The sequence below is a fragment of the Camelus bactrianus genome, chromosome 32 (genome assembly GCF_048773025.1).
Source record: "Camelus bactrianus isolate YW-2024 breed Bactrian camel chromosome 32, ASM4877302v1, whole genome shotgun sequence".
In the NCBI taxonomy this organism is placed as follows: domain Eukaryota; kingdom Metazoa; phylum Chordata; class Mammalia; order Artiodactyla; family Camelidae; genus Camelus; species Camelus bactrianus.
Genome location: NC_133570.1, coordinates 1,528,958 through 1,543,467, shown reverse-complemented (window position 1 = coordinate 1,543,467; position 14,510 = coordinate 1,528,958). Strand labels below are relative to the sequence as shown.

At 47.6% G+C, this 14,510-nt stretch overlaps 1 protein-coding gene across 5 annotated transcripts in view; it reads right to left on the bottom strand.

The window, feature by feature from the left end:
* RIMBP2 (RIMS binding protein 2) overlaps positions 1-14,510 on the bottom strand; it is a 230,315-nt gene that overhangs the window by 156,862 nt on the left and 58,943 nt on the right. For 3 of the 5 annotated variants that reach the window (XM_074356576.1, XM_074356575.1, XM_074356577.1), the window contains one exon: positions 13,561-13,679. The exons of 1 other annotated variant lie outside the window; for it this stretch is intronic. The gene's annotated coding sequence lies outside the window, so the exon portion shown is untranslated. Of the gene's footprint in view, positions 1-13,560; positions 13,680-14,510 lie in introns of those variants that run through there. One more of the 5 variants, XM_074356582.1, reaches the window with a different exon arrangement.

The following is a 14,510-nucleotide window of genomic DNA, read 5'->3' as shown; positions in this document are numbered from 1 at the left end:
TCCACTCAACCAATTAACAAATGTCTCCTAAGCTCCTACTATGTTCTAGGCACTATTCCAGGTAGCAGTGAACCAGACAGAGGTGAAGGGACTCCCCACTCCAGTTCTCACAGGACAGAGCCTGTGGCTGGCAGGAAGCCATGCATGTCCTGAGACCTGGCAGCGTGGAGCCCTGGGGCCCTTTCCCAAGAACAGGGAAGCTCTCCTCTTAAATCTCTATGAAGCAGCAAGCAAGGAGCTTGATGGGGCAGGACACAGCACCAGAAGAAAGAGGAGTAAGAAACGCTGGTCGCCGGATCCGCTCAGATCCACTCGGCGTCACAGAGCCCACTTCATCCCATTGCCGGGACGCTTCACCCCATCTGCTATCTTTCTAGAACCTCCAACCCTGTGCCTCACAGTCACCGGGTCCGAGCCCCTCCTGTGCACCAGTCCTGGCGCTGAGACCTTACCAGCTTTCACTGCATTTAACCCCACAAACAGCACCTCTGAGACAAGTCCTGGTTAAACACACGGCAGCAGGACAGTTTCAGGAAATTCCAGCATCAGCCCACATCCAGTAGGCGGTAGGTGACGGCGCCAGGACGTGGACCCAGTCCTGTCTGCACCCAAGTGGCACGTCCCTCTTGCCTAGACTATACTTCTCCTCCCCTAGCAAACACTGCCCTAGGGCATGGGCTGGGGCTTCCATAAAAACTGCTCACGCTGGCTGTAAGGACGTGCCATTTGTATCTGTAGGCAGAAATAACGAGTTGGTTTCATCTCATGTCACCCTTCTCTAATGCCTTTACTTAATGGCACTGAGAAGGGTCCCAAGGCTGTGACACGGTCGACAGGAAAGAGCACCACAGAGAATCAAGCGTGTGCCTCGTGGGCAGGAGGTCGGGGAGTGCTGTGTGTGTTGGTTAGGATGGCCCAGGTTTCAAAGAGTCATGGGAGGGGCTTCAGGTAGGGCTGGAACAAGGGGCCTGGCTGATACTGCTCAGTTTCTTTCCAGGGTCTGGGAAAACCTGACCCTTCCTCGGGTCTGGCTTTAATATCTGACTCTGATTCCACGCTAGGTGCTAACAGGTCTGGTGTTTTAAGCTTTGTTACCCACAGGCAGTGGAAAAGGAGAAATCTTTATGACAGCATGGTAACCACATTCTCAAAGGCCACTCTGACTGGACTGAGGCCACACACAGATCTGAAAGTGGCCAGACAGACAGAATGAACCAAAGAGCTGGCCAAGGTCACATGCTCTCTCCCTTGAGTCGGGGATGCAGCAAGCTTCCTCTGAGCCTTGTGAATCGAAAAACAATAGGGAGTGAGGGAAAGGGGTGTGGAGGCGGACAGGCTGTCAACAAACCTCCACTGCGCCATGTGCATCACATCGCCCCCCCAGAGGCCCATCCGTCCACCCTGGGAGAACACGGGTGTGAGCCGAACACCTCCTTCCCCCTGCATGAAACGCAGACCTAGGGGGCTCCTTCCCCCTCTGTTGTGTGCTCCCTTACTGCACGTCTCTGCAGAGATAAAGGAAGGACCTCCTCATGTCCCTCCAGTAACCGATCTCCATACTGCTCGTTAGACCAAGGCCCGGGCGATGGAATGGGGGCAACGCCCTACAACACACCCAGCTTCCCTACGGTTCTGTCACAAGGGTAATTACCAGGTGTGACACTGTAACCCCATTTTCTCTGAGAAGGACTTTTTCCACTGACCTGATTAAACTAGGAGTGAGTGTAATTAGGGGACAGAACCGAGTGCTCATCACAAAGGAGGCGTGGATGGCTATGCAGGCAGTGTATTAAGCCCCAGCACGGACACGGTTATGGACAAACACACTGCTAACTCGGGGCCAAGGGAACAGCACTAAGTCTCTTCTGCAAAGCTGCTGTGGGGCTCCGCGAGCTTCCGATGAGAGTCACGCCCCCTAAATATCTCAGAGCTCTAAAGAGAGAAAAAACCTGCACGTCTGCAAATCAGTTGATTCATGCAAATTTTTCTAGCCATTGGACACCATCTCCAAGTTGCCCAGACAACTAAGCTATTCCTGGCCTGCCGAAATGATTTAATTCGTGAACCTCCTGTTAACTCAGAACTCGGGGCCATCCACAGGTCTGGGGGGCAGAAGGCCCCTGGTGACGAACTCTAGGGCAGAGATACTCAACCTCACTGCTGAAAGGGTCAAAAGCCCCCTTCTCCTTCCTCCACTGAGCCTCCAGCTGGAACAACCTACCTCCCCTGAAAGAAAGGCACCAGGAGGGCTCACCCTCCACCCCACCGAGGACACTGGGACGTTGCCGCCTGTCTGAAACCACGAGGCATGTTATTCAGGGCGTTTACCCACTGATGTAACTGCCATGAGAGGACAGAAAGAACTCCACGTGGATTCTACTTAGAAGATTAGCCCTGGATCTCACTCACCTCGTCGCTGCTTTCCAGTCCGACAAGCCCCACGCAGGACGGCCCTGCGTGACACCCAAGGGGCTTTCAGGTACAGACCTGGCAGGCGTTTCCACAGTCACTGACCTACACATCGCAGGACCATCGGCAATTTAATGTCCTTCAATGAAAACGGCTCCATTTGATGCACATCCGTACTGTACACCTCTGTAATACGGTCACCTCCCCTCTGGTGTATGCGTGAACAGGCCTCAGGTCTGCGGGTCCAGACAGCCCCCCAGATCTCGCTGGATCTGAGTAGCAGTGTTGTTTTCCATGTATTTGACTATTTTTACCTTCTATCTCTAGCAGGATCTTCCACTTAATCTAGTGATACCAAGGTTGTTAAACAGATTTACACAGTCCATTAATTTAAACAAATATAATGATACTATATAAGTGATAGTAAAGCTATCAAGCAGATAGTGCGAAAGTCAGGAACATGGTGACTCTCATGGATAAATATTTATGAAACAAATGAACACATTTATCTCTCTTCCAAACCCATAGGTTTCCAACTCCCTGCTCTAATGCACCGTAATGCTCATGTCTCCCCTTTGCCTGAGCTGGCTGGCGTGGCTAGCAACCTTTCACAAATCCACATTATCTTCTCACAGTATCAGACTCACTGAGGGGCCAGTTCATATCTTTCTCATTCCTAAATCTTTCATAGTACACAGGGCAGAAGCACTGGATCAAGTCTGATTAGTTGAATTGTTCCCTCTGCCTCTATGAATCCAACCTCTCTTCCAGGGCCTCTGGTCCTCCTCCTCTAGGAAGCCCTCCTTGATCACCCTGGCCCATAATGTCTTTATCTCAATGAACAATCTGTTTTGGTTGGCTCTGCATCCATTCCCCATTCTTCTAGTTCTAATAGTCTACTTTTTCTCTGGGAAATTACTGTTCTCCTTTTCAGTCCAGAGTGGGCACATGGCCCAGACCTGGACAAAATGCCATCCATCCTAAACCAAATAATTGTTATGGAACATATGTTGTCTCAGGTTGAGTGCCACGTTGGTCCCATCAGAGACAAACTTGGGTCTTCTGCTGGGTTATCAAACAGCAGCAGCTCCCTTTCTTCCTGCATAGTGAGCTAGGAAAAGAGAAGGTTAGCCTAGAGCTGCTGGTGGCCACCACGTGCGTGGAAAGAGCCTGCTGAGATGAAGCTGGTGGGGAAGAAAGGTGGGTCAAGAAATGGAAAGACACTATATCCTGATGACATTGCTTCAGCCACTGGATCCATCCAAGCCTGAAGTTCTTCTCTCCATAAATATCCTTTTTTGTTTAAGCCAGAATGAGTTGACTGTTCATTAACTTGAAGCCAAAAAAATCTGTGACTAATACACCATCATTTGAACCTCAAATATGCATCTTATCTGTACTATTTGAACAGAGAAAGATACTGCATCTCCGTGTCCTCACATGGCCTCTCACAGGCACCAAGTCATTGGATGTACAGCACACCATAATCCAGTATGACCTCATCTTAACTTACATCTTCACTGTGTCAGCAAGGGCTCTACTTCTGAACAGGGTTACATTTGCAGGTAACAGGGGTTAGGATCTGAACATATCTTGGGGGACTGAATTCAACCCATTACAGCTACCATCTTGTAACTCCTAGGAAAGCCAGTCTCAAGGCAAAGGAGGGAGAGAGAAACAAGCCGAATATATTTGTGATACAACAGATCGAGCCTCACCTGCAGTCTGCATGACATCTGGACCTGCCTCCCCTTCACATCCCCAAATATCCTTTCTTATTTAAGCCAACTTGAGTGGGTTTTTCTATTATTTTTAACAAAACACGCTGTAACCAGAATGAATATGGAGTCTCTCAAGTCACTGGTCTCATGAGGGTAGGATGCTCTCCCCAAAGCAGGACAGATTTCTGGACAAAGCAACCAGGGGCTCAAAATCCTCTGGCCCTCTCCCCCTAGTAAAGACAAAAAGATCGAGGACTCTTCATTCTCAGTTTTTTTCTCCCTCCTTCAACTTTCCTGGTGTAGGGTCTGTTCTGCACGTGGGGAAGGATTCCCGCTCTAGCATCCCAAGGGCTGTGTGGCCTCCGTTCTACCTGGTGCTACCTGCTCCAAGGGGCCTGGCTCCTTTTCATACTGCCTGGCCACGGCTGAACAGTCTTCCTGGCAGCTGACGGGACTGCAAAAAGAAATTCAGGCAAAATGCCTTCTTCAAAAGCGTTGAGAGAGAAATTTTTTTTATAGCTTTGTAATGTAAATAACCTTGAAGTCAAAATTCCAGCAACAGAAAGCAAATGTAAGACTGCACATGAAAAGGATGGAAAAGAGATCTTTTAGTCATATTCAAGCGTACAGTGATCTTGCTAATAATACAAGGCACACAGTCCATTTAGAAAGAGAGGGAAGGTGGGAGGGAGAAAGAAAGTCTGACTCTCCACCCCAGGTTTTCATCAGAGACGAGTCTTGGTCTAAAAGCCAGAAATTAACACCTTTCTTGCTGTTGAAGTTCCCATGTTTTGAAAAAAATTACCTTGTAAGAAGTTACCTTCAAAATATGGCACCAAATCAGCAAAATTGGGGAAAAAATATTTTTCCAGTATGTTAGTATTCATTCACTCATTTAATGATTCATTCATTCATCCCATCATCTATTCAACAAATACACGTGCTTACTACGTGTCAGAGGAACAGTCCAGGTGCTGAGAAAACTGAATAAATTAGGCAAATTCCCTGCCCTCTCTAGTTTAGCGGGTCTCACAGACCGCAGACAAGCAAATAAATGAACGTGGTTTCAGGGAGTGCAGACGCTGCTGAGTAAGACAACGGCTTCACAAAACCAGCCGCTGCAGCTCATCCTCACGCACTCTCATTTCCCATCTCGCCCAGGACTGAGACAACAACACCCTTTACCTACCCTGTCGTTGCTGACTTCTTACTTCCTTGGGAAACAGATCCTACAAATTCACAGAAACTAAAGCCCCCCTGTTTACAGGATGCATGTGGGTTATCCGCACTAATCAAGCAGGGAACTAAATCAAGGAGAGATTTTAGAAGCCACAGTTCTGCATAAACAGCCTGAGATATTTTAACATGAATATCCTCTACGTTCCACAGTGACTGACTCTCACGCTGGCTTAATCTGACAAAGCCATGTCGTCATGGGAACCAGGCACAGTCCACGGCCACAGGTTAAAAATTAAGCTCCACCTGTGGTAATGCTCCCTTATCCATCTCCTCTTGGAATCCAAAGCCCTTGCGTTTGCCCTGGGCAGCCGGCCACGCTCTGCTGATAGCACCTGCCAGGGGCAAAGGCTGTTGCCTGGTTACTAACTGGTGACAGGGACAAGCCTGGCTGGACTGCAGGCCAAAGACGCCTAAGGGCTGGCGTGGAGATGGGACAGCGTCAGTGAGGAGGTGGCCCTCGGCCCTTCGTACTCGGGTGCCACAGAGGGCCAGGTGGAAGGGAGCCTGCATCCCAGGAGGCATCTTCCTGGGAGGTGCCCCCCAACACTGTGACGCAGGCTCCCAGGTCCGCGTGCAACAGGGCCATGCGCACTCTTCTTCCGGCCAGAGCACCTGACTTCGCTCTGGACATGGTCTGGCGAGAAGGGCAAGCAAGGTGCCCACCCCCTCCCACCGTGGGGCGAGGAAGACCCCGGCCAGCGGAGAGAACCAAACACAAAAGCAGCAGCTGCAGCGGACTGCTCCCAGTGGTCAGCCTGAGGGCCCACCCGTTAATACCCACTCCCTAGGCTCCCACGTCCTCTCCTTCCAGCTGATCCTTCTAGAACACGCCCCTTCTTGGGATAGCCAGGACTGGGTTCTGCTGCTTGTCCCCAAAGCCCGTGTCAGCTGGCTGGGGCTGCCGTGACCAAGCACCCCAAACTGGGTGACTCAACAGACCCCTATGTTTCACAGTTCTGCAGGCTGGAAGTCTGAGCGCGCAGTGCCGGCAGGGCTGGCTCCTCCCGAGGCTGTGAGGGAGTCGGTCCCCACGCCTCCCCCAGGCCCTGATGGTCCACTGGCAACGTTCTTCGGCTTGTGGAAACTCCCCCCGGTCTCTGCCTCCCCCTGGACATGGCATCCCCCTGCGTGCATGTCTGTGTCTAAACTTCCTCTTTATAAGGACACCAGTCCTACTGGATCAGGGCCCACACTAGTGTCCTCTTTCTGACTTGACTGCATCTGTAAGGACCCCTTCTTCAAATAAGGTCACATTCTGAGCTGCTGGGGGTCAGACCTCCAACATTTTGTGGGGAATACAATTCAACCCATAACAGATCTCTAAGCGATCCAGAGTGGACCATACCATACAGCCATGGCAAGCATGCAGGAACCTACAAACCAGGACCCACCCCAGTTAGTGTCCCATGGAACAGTTATGTTAGCAACGAGCAGCATGCCTCGAGATCGGCCTGGATGCGGAGGCCTGCAAATGCCAAACACACCTCTGTAAGGAGGACGAGGTCGTCTCACAGTGAAGGATGAGTTCATTTTTTTCACCCCAATCTCCTGGGGAACGTGGTCAATTTTTTATAGGGAATAACCTTAGGTGAATTTGAAAACTCTTGATCCTGATCACAAGGCTTCAGGAAATGGGTCTTCCAAAAGAAGAGTTAAGGTGGTAGAATTTGGGTGGATGCTCTCCTTGAGTGAAAAGTACGGACCCAAGAAACCACAGTACAAAGTTCTGCTGCCTTTCTGAGACTAATGATAGAGGCGTCAAAATGATGGGAAAGTAGCATCAGGTCTATGAACTCTAAGGGTATGGTTAAGAGATTCTAATTAAAACTGAAGCCAACACAGAGGAAACTGACTCAGATTCCTGAAACACTGTTTGAGCTCCTGGATCAAACTGTTCCTGAAGCCAGTGTCTATGCTCTCTTCAATTACACCAGTCAATTAACTCTCCCTTTTGCTTAAGCTAGTTTGAGCTGTGTTCCTGTCATCTGCAAACTAAAGAGCTCGGACAAACACAAGAGCACAGGGCATGGCGGGCCCCAAAGACCTTGCTGAGAATACAGCGGCCTCCCTTCTCTTTCTGCAGGACAAAAGGAGCATGAGAGCTGTGTTCCAGGGTCTGAGTTTGCCAAGAGACCAGAGTGATAAGGACACTCTCAAGATCCATATGCGGTAGCTTTCCTGGCAGTTTCTGAAGCCTCTGCCACACACATTTGCACACTCTTGTGCTTTTTACTACCCTTGCCAGCACACAGAGGGCCATTACAGCATGCCAGCATCACACGTGCTCCCTGGCACGCCCAGGACAGTGGTAACAATCACTGGACTGTAACTGGCACTAAGACTTCTGTATCAACAGAGCCCATTCCATTTTGACTCATCTACTTTAAAAAAAAAAAAAAAAGAAACAAAATAGAATTTAAAATACATAATTGCTTTAGTCATGACAAGTAATGACATTAAGAGCCATTTTAACTAGACATTTCCACACAAATGAGATTATGCTGAGACAGTCTGTCCTGAGGCCCCAACCAAAGTGAGACCCCAGAACCTGTGCAGGGGACTCTTGGTCCTGGGGCACAAGAACCTCTGAGGTTGTAGGAAACTGGGTTTCCCCAACCCTCACAAGTTTTGCCATGTCTCTGTACCACCGAATAACTTCCCCTGTTTCCTTCAACAAGCACATGTGTCTTACGGACATAAAAACACTGAAAAAGGAGACTTCGTCTCCTTGTGGTTTTGATTCACATTTCCTTGATGATTAGTGATGCTGAACATCTTTTCATGCGCCTGTTGGCCATCTGTGTGTCTTTTTGGGAAAACTGTCTACTCAGGTCCTCCGCTCCTTTGTTAGCAGGGTTGCTTGTTTGTCTGTTTGTGCGTGTTGTTGCTGTTGAGCTGCATGAGTTTTTTTTTTACCTATTCTGGATTTCAGCCTTTATCAGACGTATGATTTGCAAATACATTCTCCCATTCAGGAGGCTACCTTTTTGTCTTGTTGATGGTTTCCTCTACTGCACAGAGGCTTTTTAGTTTATTTTGCTCCTGTCACCCTTGCCTGTGTGAGTAAATCCAAAAAAAAAAAACACTAAGACTGGCATTAATGAGGATACTGCCTATGTTTTCTTCTAGGAATTTTATGGGTTCAGGTCTTATATTCAAGTCTTTAATTCATTGTAAGTTAATTTTTATGTATGGTATAAGATCGTGGTCTAGGTTCATTCTTTTGCATGTGGCCATCCACTGTCACACCTGTTAGAATGACTATTATCAAACAGACCTGAAATAACAAATGTTGGTGAGGGTGTGGAGAAAGGGGAATCCTTGTACACTGCTGGTGGGAATGTAACTTGGTGCAGCCACTGTGGAGAACAGTATGGAGATTCTTCAAACAATTAAGCATAGAATTACCATCTGATTTAGCTATTCCACTTCTGGGTGTTCATCTAAAGAACACCCAGAAGCACTAATCCAAAAAAGTACATGCACCCCCATGTTCATAGCAGTGTTATTTACAATAGTCAAGATATGGAAACAACCTAAGAGTCCACTGACAGATGAATGGATAAAGAAGATGTAAAATATATATATATATGATATTCTATATATATGATACATGTATATCTGTACCTTTTATCTTTATTAGGTTAATTATTTCATGGTCAACCAATACAGTTTCATATACATACATACACACACATACACGTATACATACACACACACACACATATACACACAAACACACAGAGTGGAATAGTACTCAGCCACAAAGAAGAATGGAACCCTGCCATTTGTGACAACATGGATGGACCTTGAGTGTATTATGCTAATTGAAATAAGTCAGAGGGAGAAAGACAAATACCATATGATTTCACTCATATGTCGAATCTTTAAAAAAAAAACAAACAAATGAACAAACTAAGTAAAAGAAAACAAGCTCATAGATACAGAGATCAGACGAGTGGGTGGCGGAGGGGAGGGGTTGGGGGCAGGCGGAGGGTGTGGGGGGCCGAGTGTATGATGAAGGATGGTCACCAGACTCGTGGTGATTGCTCTGCGACGCACGCAGAGGTCGAATTATCATGCTGTACACCCAAAACTTACGTACTAAAAACAGACTGAAAACTGTATTGGTTGACCATGAAATAATTAACCTAATAAAGATGAAAGGTACAGATTTATTTCTCGACAGAAGAAAAGGGAAGAGAAACTTTTATTACTATCATGAGACCATTGGTTGATGCACTAGTTACAACTTTTTAGTGAAGAATTTTAATTTTTTCCAGGAACTGTCTGACTGTATTTGGGTTCTGCTGGCTGTGTCTGTCTGGCTACCCACAGAACACTTGAGGTATTGGGTTGGTCGACAGGTTTAGGCTGCACCTTCACCAGACTGACAAAGTTCTCCATAGGGGCAGAGAAGACAAAATTACTTTCTCTCAGACCCTGCTCACAGCTTGAATATCATCTCTGTTCCAAGAGCTCACGGCATTGAGTAAACAGGTCTGCCTGCCAACCCTAGGAGGCAGGAACAATACAAATTATCTAAGAGGGGGCATGAAAGAACAGATGGTATGGCCAAAGTGCCAATGGACCAGTGAGTCCATTTCCTTCCAGGGTCAATGATCCCCGGTCTTAACAAATATTGACTGAGTACCTATAACGTACAAAGTCAGGCCATTAGACTACACACACACACACACACAGAAGCAGATCCAGAAGGAGCAAACTGATGACAGTGGACAGCTTGGTGGAAGGGAGAAAGTCAAAGACACCCGAGTTTTCACGAATGGAACATATCCATTTACTGCCTAAGTAAGGAAAAATGAATTTTAAAGGTTGCAGAGCAGTGTACGTATGTCCTTGGATACACACACACATCAAGGTAAGCACACACATACACATGCACCTCATTTTTGTACACGCACAGACATCTCTAATATCAAAGCACTGTGCCTGTGTGTGTGTTTGTGGATGCATGGGAAAAGATGTGAAAATTCTGTAATAACTGAGAACTTTCCCTAACTTGGGAAAGGAGACAGTCACCCAAGTCCAGGGAGCACAGAGTTCCACACAGGATCAGCCCAAAGATGAGCACACCGAGGCACACAGTCATCAAATTGACAGCAATTAAGGATGAGGAGAAAATATTAAAATCAGCAACAGAAAAGCAACAAATAAACTATGGGAGTTCCCTTGTATGTTATCAGCTGATTTTTCAGCAGAAACTCCTCAGGCCAGAAGGGAGTGGCACGGTATACTTAAAGTGATGGAAGGGGGGAACTTACAACCAAGAACACTCTACCCAGCAAGGCTCTCGTTCAGATTTGATGGAGAAATCAAAAGCTTCACAGATAAACAAAAGCTAAAAGAATTCAGCACCACCAAGCCAGCTTTACAACAAATGTTAAAGGAACTTCTCTAGGCATCAAACCACAAGAAAAGAGAACAGGGGGGGGGGAAGACCTACAAAAACAAACCCAAAACAGTTAACAAAATGGCAGTAAGAACATAACATATCAATAACAACCTTATGTAAACTGAGTAAACGCTCCAACCTAAAGACACAGACTGGCTGGATGGGGACGGGAACAAGAGCCGTATACACGCTGTCTACAAGAGACCCACTCCGGAGCTAGACACATGCAGGCTGCAAGTGAGGGGACGGGAAAAGGCACGCCCTGCAAAAGGAGACCGAAAGAAAGCTGGAGTAGCAACACTTACATCAGAGACTGAAAGGAGACTGAAAATTCTGAAAGGAAACACCTAACTCTTAATAGTGATTACTGACGGGGATCAGGGAAGGGGACAGTATCCAGAGGACTTTCCCTCTTCACTCGACGTGCCTGTAAGATGAGACTGCTACTGCCCTTGAAATCTGACAAAGGAAAACGATTTTAAAGATGTTTCCACACACTCATGACCTCCGTAAAATTGCTGTTGACGACATAAAGCTCTCCAGCTTGGGTTTATGAATAAACAGGTCGACGTTATATTTACACAGAGGGGCCCTGGCCCCCGTTTAAAGGAATGGGTACCATCATACTGTGAATAACGTGCACGACAGATTCACAGGCACTGCCCTCAGAGAGCTTAAACCGGAGCGATCATTAAGGTGTGCTTAAGGCAGCTGTAACTTCCACACTCAGAATGCTCTCAGAGAGCCTCCTGCTCGGAGACAAACATGCAGGCCCTCCGAGACTCGCTGGCTAGACCTCCTATTTTGATAAGTCATGAGGATCTATTTTCTAATTGCTTTCTCTTCATGGTGAAATAATTCAAACATTCCATCCCCTTCCAAAGTGAGAACAAGAGCTAAATTTAAATGCAATAACTTAATGATGCATCTGCAATTCCAAGCAGCCAACAATCTATCAAAAAAAAAAAATTAGCCCATTCCAAATATAGGAAAGATTCACACACAAGCACACCCCTCCTCTCTGTAGCTTGCAACCCCACAATGACCAAACACAATTTTTAAAGCCATCAAGTAATGAGCTCTCGAAGTAACCTGCATGTTACCCCTAAGAGAACGGAGTAAGTTCTGGGTCCCCTAGGCCATGCATAACAAATGAACTCTAAAAACATCACACACAAATGATAACCTGCGTCACTCAACTGAGACGTGCCCTCTTTGAACGTGTCCATAACGACTCAGTGTGTCTGCTGAGGGCATACAGATAGACATCTCTCCCTCTAAATGATATCCACGGAAGAAATGGATGCTGTTAGGCAGATCATGATGGAAGATAAAGGGTTTGGGATATTATGCAGACATCTTCCCACCCCCAAGGACCCTGCCTTTATTAATTAAATAATGATTTGGGGGGGGGCCTTATAGTGATGAAAAAAGGATGGTTACCAAGTGTTTATCCTGTATCTGAAACAGCTGAGTTTCACATACAGACTCTTTCCATCTCCTGCCAGGGAAATGAACACACAAAACAGAAATCACAGGATTGGGTATGAACTTAAATCTACAGAACACACACTGCCTGGGTCGCCTCTTACCAGCGCCGTCACTGCTATCGTTCTCACCACCACCGCCTCCACCATCGCCTCTATCCCCACCAGCATCTATTTACTGAAATACAAGATTCCGACCCATTTGTTTCTGTCAGGAGAAACCCTCAATGCCAAGCCCAGGCAGGGGCACCGGAGTTTCAGCTGGTTCACCTTCCGCTTCCTGTTAAAATGCTTGACCAACAACTAGCACCCAGCCCCCAGCCAGCCACCTGACCCCTGGAATCTTTGGCAGAAAGGAGCAGCTATTATCCTTGCCCCCTCAGATCATCTCAGGGTCACACAGTGTCAGTTACCGCCCTGTGTTCAGACCCCGCCTCCACACAGGAACGCTAAACTGAACGTGCTGTAAAGGAAGAATCGAGCCAGCCTGGGTTTCTCTCCGGAACTCCTGAACCGACTTCCTCACCCCTGTGTTCAGGTGTAACTCAGACTCAAAACAGTGTCAGTGCAAAGCTGAATCCGAATCTTCCCCACAAGTCTGATTCTCTCTGTCTTCCTCATCGCAGGAAATGACACCCCCCCCCCACCTATGCTGTCCGCACCAAAATTCTGAAAGTCGTGCTGGTGAGCCCTCTCGCCCCTCCTCCATTCCAAAACGTCGCAGCCGGCGGGTCTTACTGCCCAGCTCCATCCAGAACCACTCCCACAGCCCTCACTTCTAGCGCCCGCACCCTGGTCCAGGCCGCCACGGCCGCTCAGGGGGCCACACGGTGGCCTCCCAGTTCTCCTTGCCGCCACGTCTGCCTCCATCTCCACTCAGAATTTGCAGTGATTTTTTTAGGAGGCAAATTTTGATCAAATGTCACTCTCCTATGTAAAACTGGTCACTACTAGCTGGCCATTGCTCTTAGACTTGAAATCTACATCCTAACAGAACCTATGAGGTCCTGAATGAGCTGCCCCTCTCCCCCATCTGTGTCCAGACAACCACATTTCATGCATCTTGCTTGCCTCAGGACCTTGGCACTGCCATTCCCCCACAACACTGCTATCTCCACGAGGGTACAGATAACATCTGCTTTGCTCGCCGTTCTGACCTCCCCAACTAACAACCTACAGTTGGCCTTGATAAACATGTTTTGAATAGACCCTTAAACAACAAGAGAATGGACACGGCCTCTGACTGACACAGGGGGCAGAGCCTCAGAAGGAATAAAGGACAACTTACCACCAAGTTCCACTGCTGGGTTCCAGTGGAAAATTCCCAAGTGGGTCTTCCAAAGGGTGAGTCTGATCAGGTGTGTCCTCTGGACCAACAGGCCTCAGGTATGACGGGTCACGTCTAAACTGCAGGAAGAAGCGTGCAATGTTCTGTCACAAAAGGACGGCTTATATGTTGGCTTTTCTACTCCCTCCACCTTCCTCTGTGCCTAAGATGCAGGCAAGTCAGGAGATAGGCTACATTTTCCAGTTCATAGTGTAACAGGGGAGAACAAATCTGACAAATGTTTCTTTTACTTTGACCTTTGTATCTACTGCTTTTGCAACAAGTTAATCACTCTAAGAATGTTGCCCATAAGTTTAAATTACACACAATAATCCATCTGTGGGAACCTGCCTCCCAGGTAATGAGCATTAAGCTAAAATACTTTCGTTTAGCTCACAGGGAACATCCTGACCAGGCCCACCTATGAATGACTGCATGCAGGAAGGACGAAATTAACACACCCTCTCTGGAGGCTGACCAGAACCCAAAATGTTTGACTTCACTCCCTCCCCTTTTGGTATAAAAGAAACCTGAATTCTAACACAGGTAAGACACTAGTCTTTGGGACACTAGTCCACCATCTTCTCTGTCTGCTAGCTTTCCAAATAAAGTCGCTATTCCTTGCCCCAACACCTTGCCCCTTGATTTACTGGCCCACTGTGCAGGGTCCAATACGAGCTTGGACTTGGTAACAGCAGCGCTGAGGGCTAAGGGACTGAGAGCTGAAACTTAGCTCCAGCCTGCCACTCTTCTTTCCCTTCACCAGAATTTCCTGGTGTAGATCAATGCAAAATACACACACATAAGCTTTCATGAGTCTCTGAGCAGAACTCTACGTTCCAAGATGTGACTAGAGCTATCGTGCGCAGGGCTAGCTATCCCTCTTTGCAGAGTGGTGGCACGCCATCGGC